Here is a 9,023-nt window from a genome sequence, read left to right on the forward strand (position 1 = left end):
TTCTTTAACAGTCTTGATAATATAAGGCATAGCATCTATAATTCCTTGTGCGACTATATGTTCAATGGCACTATTATTCACTTGGTTTCCGTTATTATCATTATTCTGGTTTTCCTGATTTACTTCGTTCGATATCTGAATTGTAAACATTTATCAGATATTAATATAACATAATGAAATTTAATATAGACATTGATACAACAATCACACAAACAGGTTGATCAAAAACGTCGAACATTGCGACTTTACTCTTTTTATAGATATATGCATCGATTAAAAATTATTACTGAAAACTAACACACTAGTAGTTATGCATCTATATCTATTTATTCTATCTATTTTAGTTGGTTATATATATATATATATATATATATATATATATATATATATATATATATAGGTAGGGGCTCATGCGAGAACCACCCTTATTGTGAGAACCGCGAGAACCAATGTGAACACAACCTAAAATAGCTAAAAAAACCTAACCCCCACCTCCCCAAAAAAAAACCTAACCCCCCACCCCCCAAAAACCTAACCCCCCCCCTCCCAAGCTAAAATGCTAAAAACTAAACCCCCAAAAAACCTAAAAAAATCTAAAAAAATCAAAAAAATCTAAATTTTTTTTAATATTTTTTATGCTCAAATCGCTACTTTTAGTGGCAAAAAAATGTATTTATTTTTTTTGCTTCGAAAAGTAGCGATTTTTATATAAAAAATATTTAAAAAAAATTTTGTGTGATTTTTAGCTATTTTTAGGCATTTTTGGTTGTGTTCACATTGGTTCTCGCAGTTCTCGCAATAAGAGGTGGTTCTCGCATGATCTTCTCCATATATATATATATATATATATATATATATATATATATAGAGAGAGAGAGAGAGAGAGAAACGGGTTCAGGAGAAAACGCTCAAAAGTATGAGAACGGTGAGAACGCATCCTGGCCCAACACGTGGCGCGCGACATGTTCAGGGTCCAAGGGTTTTTTTTTGTCTTTTTAGTATTTTTCTCCTTTCCCGATTTTCGCGTTTGATATGCTGCTTTATTTTTTGCGTGCAAGATAATTTTGGCGTTATCTAGAATTATTAGTTATTTGGCGTTTTACTGTTTTTCACAGATTTCTTCTCATTGAATTAATTTTTTTTGTGTCACATAGTTAATTTTTTTGGCGTTATGACTTTTTCCATGTCATTTTTTGGCGTTTCGTATCTTTTTGTTAATAATTGATTACCATATATTAATATTTTATAAAATTACAATAATACAAAATCAAAATTAACTAATAGTCTTCCGTAGGTGGGATTACATCAGAGATGTACCCATCGCTTTGTTCATCACTTTCTTCAGATTCTTCATCATCAAATTTCATATTTGCGTATAACGCCATTAGCTCGTCTCTTCTTTGCTGCAGCCTATTCTTGAATATCACTACATCCTTGGATTTTGGATCGTTTGAAGGTGCTAAATCACAGAGTTGTTCACTGATAGATAGCAGCCCTGTCTTCAACATTTCTTCCATTGGCCTTGAATATTGCACCCCGTTTTTATAAGTCAATTCAAGTGTTCCTTCTTCCTCATGCATCACCCAACTGCTAAGTTTTGGTATAGGAGTATCGTCACATCATCATCTTCATCATCTTCTGCCATAAATTTTCTCTTCAGTCTTTTTATTACAGTTCTTGTTCTTTCACAATCATTGTCCATTGGAACTCCAAGGGCCAGGATATCCTTCTGAACCTTTTCATTCATTCCAAGCATGGCTTTGATTGTCTGTACCTTTACCCTTCTCCTATCAGAGAACTTTATGATGAATCGTTTCTCTTTTTATTCAAACCTCCATGCAATAACCTTAGCCATTTTTAAAGTTTTTGGCATTTTGGATAATATGTGGTGTTTTAGTCAATTTTTTTGACGTGTTTGATCTTGTGTTCTCATGGTCTTCTTTTATATTGGCTTTTTTCCCCACGCATGACAGGTAATTATGGCGTTTTGAAAAAGTTAAATAAATTTAATTTCCCAAGAATTTAGCTTTTAATATTATAAATGTTAGTATTTATGTTTTCCGTCGTTTCATTTTACTGTTTTTTGCAGTTTACCGTGTTTTGTTTTCAAACTCAACTGTTTTTATGGTGTAACACGTCAAATCTTTGACGACTGTAATTATGGCGTTTTGTTTTCCAATGGCGGTTAAATAACGATTGGACTTTTTTGTTTTATATTCCTTGCACATTGTTTCACGCTTATTTATTTTTTTATAATAGTAGTTGTTCAAAGTAATTTTATTATAGTTTGGTACCTTTTTGGGGGCGTTTTTATGGCATTATGGCGTTTTACAAGCATTTGCTCATTTTGTGTAAGATCCGCGTTTTGTTACTGTTAGATTACTTACAAAAGAATAATTTTTTTTTCGGACATCAAAATACCAACTTTATCACATACTAAAAATTTTTACAAAATTTGGGCATGACCCGTTTGTAAAACGGACATGCCCCCTGTTTTTGACATAATAAACAATATTCACCTACGACCTTACTAGCTTTAAACTACCCAAACAAAACAACAAGTTTTCAAGCGCAAGACTTCTAACAAGATTAAACAAAGTAACAAAACATGGACCCCAAAGCATGTATAAAAACTAGCGGAAGCGCTTGGTATAATAAGGCTTGACCATGTACTCGCTCCATATCCCCAAATCGCCTATAGCGGAGTTTTACCTACATTAACAATCAACATTTTAAAAGGTTAGTTATCACCCTAGTAAAAATCATAATTCTTTCGTTTAAGCTTTATCCTTACAAAACATTCTTACTTTTACGCATTCGAGTACCCAAATAGTTGGGTTAGGCATAGACACTCTCATTGAGAGTTAAGCATACACATACGACCCGTTTAATTGGGTTGGCATAAACACTCTCGTTGAGAGTTAAGCATACACATTCGACCCGTTTAATTGGGTTGGCATAAACACTCTCGTTGAGAGTTAAGCATACATATTCGACCCGTTTAATTGGGTTATTAGCTTTCGACATTACTTTTTTTTTCTTTTTATCCGCGTGACGGATTAAGCTTCTAACATTTATCATAGCATTCAAAACCAACCGTTCAAAACGGATGGAAGCTTATTCTTGATCGACTTGTTCACTAGAACCGGTCGACTTGCATAGCTTAATATTACATCCATAACAACCGAATCCGCAAGGGATTTGCTAGTTACTTACTAATCACCATAACATTTTGACAATAGTTAATTAAGATGTTATAACAAAATTCTAAGTAAGGTTTATTTGTATGTAACGAACATACCTCGGTCTTGTAATCCTTCCGATTTCTTAGAATTTGAACCTTCTTCCTTCACACTTAGATCAACATATTCATTCATTCGTTTAGTACTCTAACTTTCATTCCATTCCATTTCAATTTACACATAATTACTCTTTCAAGCATTTCATCAACCACCTAGTGGGCGTTACATTAATAAAGCATAGTGTACAAGCATCCAAAGCACGATTTACTAATTCATCCTACATACGTCGTCATTACTCAATCTAATTCTTACAATTCCTTTAATCAATGTCAATTTATCTAGCATTCGGATACTACAAACTGATTTACATGCCAAATTACATATATTCATCATTCCTATAATCTTCATATTCATAACACAAACTTCACATAGTGGGTTTTCACTACATTCTTTCATGCAACCTAAAATCACACATGATTCTTGTCCTAGGAAGCATTTCTAACTCAGATTTCCCACAATAGATACAAGAAATCGAATTTGGGTTTAAACCCTTACTCTAGAATTCATCTTTTCAAAAATTAAACTTACCACTTCACTATGTATGCATAGATAATCGATAAACTTGAGACATGCAACTGATTTAGACTTGAATTTCTTGATTAATTGAGTAGATTAGCATGAACAAGGGTTTTCACCCTTGTTTCTTCTGTTCGATCGCTCCCAGGTACGCACACAGGAGTGTGTTTGTGGTTTTACCACTATAAAACCTTAATTATTAAAATCTTACACATTAACCCCCTTCCAAATTGATAAGTATTTAATTTAAGCATTAATTTAAAATTTTTAACTTATTTCTTATCATAACCCATTAACTAGGTTACTTTTTGTTCATTTTCATTTACTTTAATTAAATACCGGTTTTTGGGGCGTTACAAATCTACCCCCCTTAAAAGAGGTTTCGTCCCTGAAACCTAAGCACATAACAAATTTTTAAGTGCACATACCAAACAGGAATGGATAGTGCTTCCTCATCTCATCTTCCGCTTCCCATGTGAGTTCCGACCCCTTCGTGTATGTGTTTTTTTTAATAAATTTCTTTAACTTATCTTATGCCTAGTTAACGTTTTTGGGGTGTTACAAGTCTACCCCCCTTAAAAGAGGTTTCGTCCCCGAAACCTTTCTCATTCCAACTAGACCAATTCTACTCCTACTGTTTCATCTTTTCATTCACAATGCTTACTACAACGTAGATGCATTCGAGATCTTGGCAAGAGTTTCATTCATGCATAAACGTCTTTGTACGCATTGTCCCTCCGTTCTTAATTCAAGCAAATTACTTTCATAATCACGTATAAGTCAGAATCTGATCTAGAGCTCTTATTAGTGTCGTTTTCACTTTATAATGCTAGTTCCTAGCATACATCATTCACTAGTTGTTCGTTCATTGGAATTTATTCCAATGTATAGTATTGATCGTATGAGCTTATGCTTACGGCTTGTTTCTATCTTTCTATATAAGCGTAACATGTTCATGCATTTACTAACGTTCTTCCAATTACTTTCTTGATCACATGAGGGCTTAGCACAATATTATACATATACTATAGACATTTAATGACTTAGTGGTACTAATACAAAGCTACCCACTTCCTAATTTTTTTTTATTCAATACGAGTATAAGGCATCATTCTACGGTTACTACCGTCACCTGAGCTAATTACAAGTTTGAGTTTAGCCTTAAACTTAATCCTTCGCACACTTTATTGTTAGCTCCTTGCATGAACCACTTATGATAACAACTAGATATGTTGCGTACGAGCACCATACTAATGTTTAACCAATTCAACTTAAACTTTCATTTAAGGCCTTTAATTCTTCCTCTTAATAACATTCATACCTTCTCACGTTGACCATTACAAGTCGATTATTGTATATCATACCATACTATTCTACCATTCATTTTGTTCCCTCTTACAATCAAATCTACGGATTCTTAATCATTAATCAAGAACTAAACATTTTACTAACCTCGCCTTCAGTGCATAAGTCAGTTATCCGTGTGCCGGATCGATTCGCTTCTTTATACGTACCTTCCATACCAGAATTGTTCTCATTTATTCATGAAGTATGCTCTCACTCGTGGGCATCCTCCCACCAGCTTCAATATTATCATTTCACTAAAAGTTCCATCATATTTATCTATAAATAAATAATCAGTACATAACCTTTCATAATTGTGTCCTACAGGGTGTTTGTTCACCTATCGTGTCTTTCAAAATTTTCTTACGTACATGTTAAACATATCATACATTCCATTTCTTACATACAATCCTTCTTTTTATTGGTTATTTCTCCAACTTTCGCTGTCTAACCTTTCAAGGTCAGACTAACACCCTCTCACCTATTATGGTTGTATCGAGGCACACGTTTGTACTATATATTTGCCTGATTGCCAGGACTTCATTATTTCGTTTGACTTTTCTAAAATCTAATTGCAAATGCATTCTTACATATGGGTATCAGTTATCCTGTTCTGACACACCATTCTCTAGTCGGGCCTTAAGCTCTTATTAACATATAATCTTTTTATACGCACCTGGCGCGGGTCAAAAGTCTTGACTCGTTATTTACACTTCACGACGGTTAATGCTTTCCAAACTGTTACAAAGCATGCCCATACATTATGCTCACCTATAAGTAATAAACTTGACAAACCGAACATTAAATACCAGGTTCAAATAGTGATTGCCCTTTGACCCGTATAACTTATTTGAGTTTGGTACTTAGTTTTTTTTTTTATCCTCACTTGATTATTCCGTCTTCACTTACGGATTCAAACTTTTAATTTATTACGTTTCACTTTTACTAGTTTGAATCCATTTCTTATATCCTAATATTTTCATCCGTATCTTACGTTCTCCGGTCGTATCATTTACCATGACATTTCTTATGATATATTTTCGTATTAATCTTCTATATTCATTTTCAAGTGTTGGGTCCTAGCACTAATTCCGTGTCCTAATTCATGTAGCGCGTCCCTACGCGACACTCTACATCCTATTTCTAGTGGTGTTCCCACCATTCTTTCTTAAGTTTTATTTACATTCAATCGTAAGCTTAAACTTTTCATCCTTATCTTTCTTTCAATGCAACATATTTACAAAAATGTCTTTAGCTAATACCTCATCTAACATTCTCTCCATATCTTTTATTAACATTACCAAGTTCTCATTTCCGCCTTAAAACTTCTCAACTAGAATCTATGACCGGTTTTACCCCTATACTGAGGTCTTACCGGTTTAATATAAGCCAACCATTTCAACCAAAACGTATCTTAACATTTCTCATTTATTTACACGTTCCACTTTAATTTTCGATTGTTCAAATACGCATACATCTTTGAGTGGATAATTTCGAAGTGATGGCAAAATCACTTACCTTTAGTGTCCATGTTCATGCTTGCTTCACCGCTTCCTCTTACCCTATTTGCCATCCATTCTTGAGTCAATTGACAAGATTTCCATCCTTACGTAATATTACGTTCGTAACATCGTTAGCTTATGTGAGCATACACACAACTATTCACACGTTAATTGACTTTCGTTAATCGAATTTCGTATAAATGAGACATTTATTAATAGTTATCTCGATTCCAATCCATACATCTAACTATCATCAAGCATAACACATAAATCATTGAATACATAATACATTAACTCTTTACTTTAACATTTGAGTCTAATGGCCGTTCTATAATATTCCTGTACTGTTGACTTTAAGAAAGTCAACTGTCTTGCTTACACACTTTAAACTTTTGAACATGTATCCATCTAAATATGGTAGTCCATAAGATTAATATCCTACGCATTTCATACTCGTATTGTATGATATATACAATTTACGTGATCCTCTAAACAATACACATATACACTCACATACACGTACTTTTACATGCTAATGTTTCATTATTCTACAATTAACAATTATCATTCAAGGTAACTATATATTTCATAATTCCAACATATCCTTTACTAATAAACTCATATGATTCACATTTAGCACGTATCCGCTTCTTAACCATAAAAACAGATCATTAATGCACATAAGCATTACTCCATTCATGTACAAGGTACAAGTCTCTAATGCGTAACTCTAGCAAAGCATACTTTCATCCAAATTTTCATACGAATTCCAACTCCACTTTATACATTCGTCATTCATTTCATGCCATTCCATAAGTTACATTCGACTTTTATAATTTTTTTTTTTGTTAACGATCTACATAACTTTACATAGCTTATTATATCTTCTAATAGCTTGACAAGAGCATAAAACGGGCATTCCTGAGAAGGATGGGAACTTAAATCATAATTCATAAGCTTCAATACATCATAGTTCATTAATCCATAATTACTTCGTTCGCATTCTTATATTTTAAAACTTACTCGCTTTTTCAGCTTTCATCATTCTTTCGTGTCATCACCTTCATTAACGTTTCTTACATCAACCATCTATAAAACAACATTTACATTCATCATTAACGCAAACTTTCAATACATCATAATTCGTAAGTCCGGCTTTACTTTATTCACATTCTTACATTTCGAGCTTTACTTCATACGTTCGTCGTTTGTTTCATGCCCTTGCATACATTTCGTTCAACGTTTAATGGTTTTATACAATTGTCATTATTTACTTATTCCTTACATACTTAATTTTCCCCATAATGACTCGACAGAACTGAGAATCCGGCTCCCGAAAAATACTGTTTATTAAAATTGGAAAATTCTAAAATTTTTTTGTGGGCTGGATTACACAAGCCGTCGGCGACGGCTTACTAACCCGTCGGCGACGGGCTTTGCAAAGGCCGTCGGCCCATTAACCCCGTCGGCAGACGGTTAAGGCGTCGGGCAATGGGGTGGCGTCGGCGACGGGAGGGTACCCGTCGGCGACGACCCTTCGTTTTGCAAAACGCTGCAGCTTGGTTTTTGGCTGTTCCGACTGTTTCCCGGGTCCGTTTTCAGCTTCCCGGGTCCCGGGATTTCTTATTTAACCCATCTTAACACTTCTTAACATAATAAATCTCAATTCTTAAACCGTAGCGCACTATACATGTTCATATTAAACAATGTTTAAAATTTTACCTCCTTGGCGATCTTGGAGCGAGCACATTTGCACGAGCCATTGGTTTGAGTTCGAGCACTAAGACTTTTGCCGAATCCCTCAAACTTTGGCTCTGATACCAACTTGTAAGATCCGCGTTTTGTTACTGTTAGATTACTTACAAAAGAATAATTTTTTTTTTCGGACATCAAAATACCAACTTTATCACATACTAAAATTTTTTACAAAATTTGGGCATGACCCGTTTGTAAAACGGACATGCCCCCTGTTTTTGACATAATAAACAATATTCACCTACGACCCTACTAGCTTTAAACTACCCAAACAAAACAACAAGTTTTCAAGCGCAAGACTTCTAACAAGATTAAACAAAGTAACAAAACATGGACCCCAAAGCATGTATAAAAACTAGCGGAAGCGCTTGGTATAATAAGGCTTGACCATGTACTCGCTCCATATCCCCAAATCGCCTATAGCGGAGCTTTACCTACATTAACAATCAACATTTTAAAAGGTTAGTTATCACCCTGGTAAAAATCATAATTCTTTCGTTTAAGCTTTATCCTTACAAAACATTCTTACTTTTACGCATTCGAGTACCCAAATAGTTGGGTTAGGCATAGACACTCTCATTGAGAGTTAAGCATACACATTCGA

This window comes from Helianthus annuus, chromosome 13, assembly GCF_002127325.2.
Source record: "Helianthus annuus cultivar XRQ/B chromosome 13, HanXRQr2.0-SUNRISE, whole genome shotgun sequence".
NCBI lineage: Eukaryota > Viridiplantae > Streptophyta > Magnoliopsida > Asterales > Asteraceae > Helianthus > Helianthus annuus.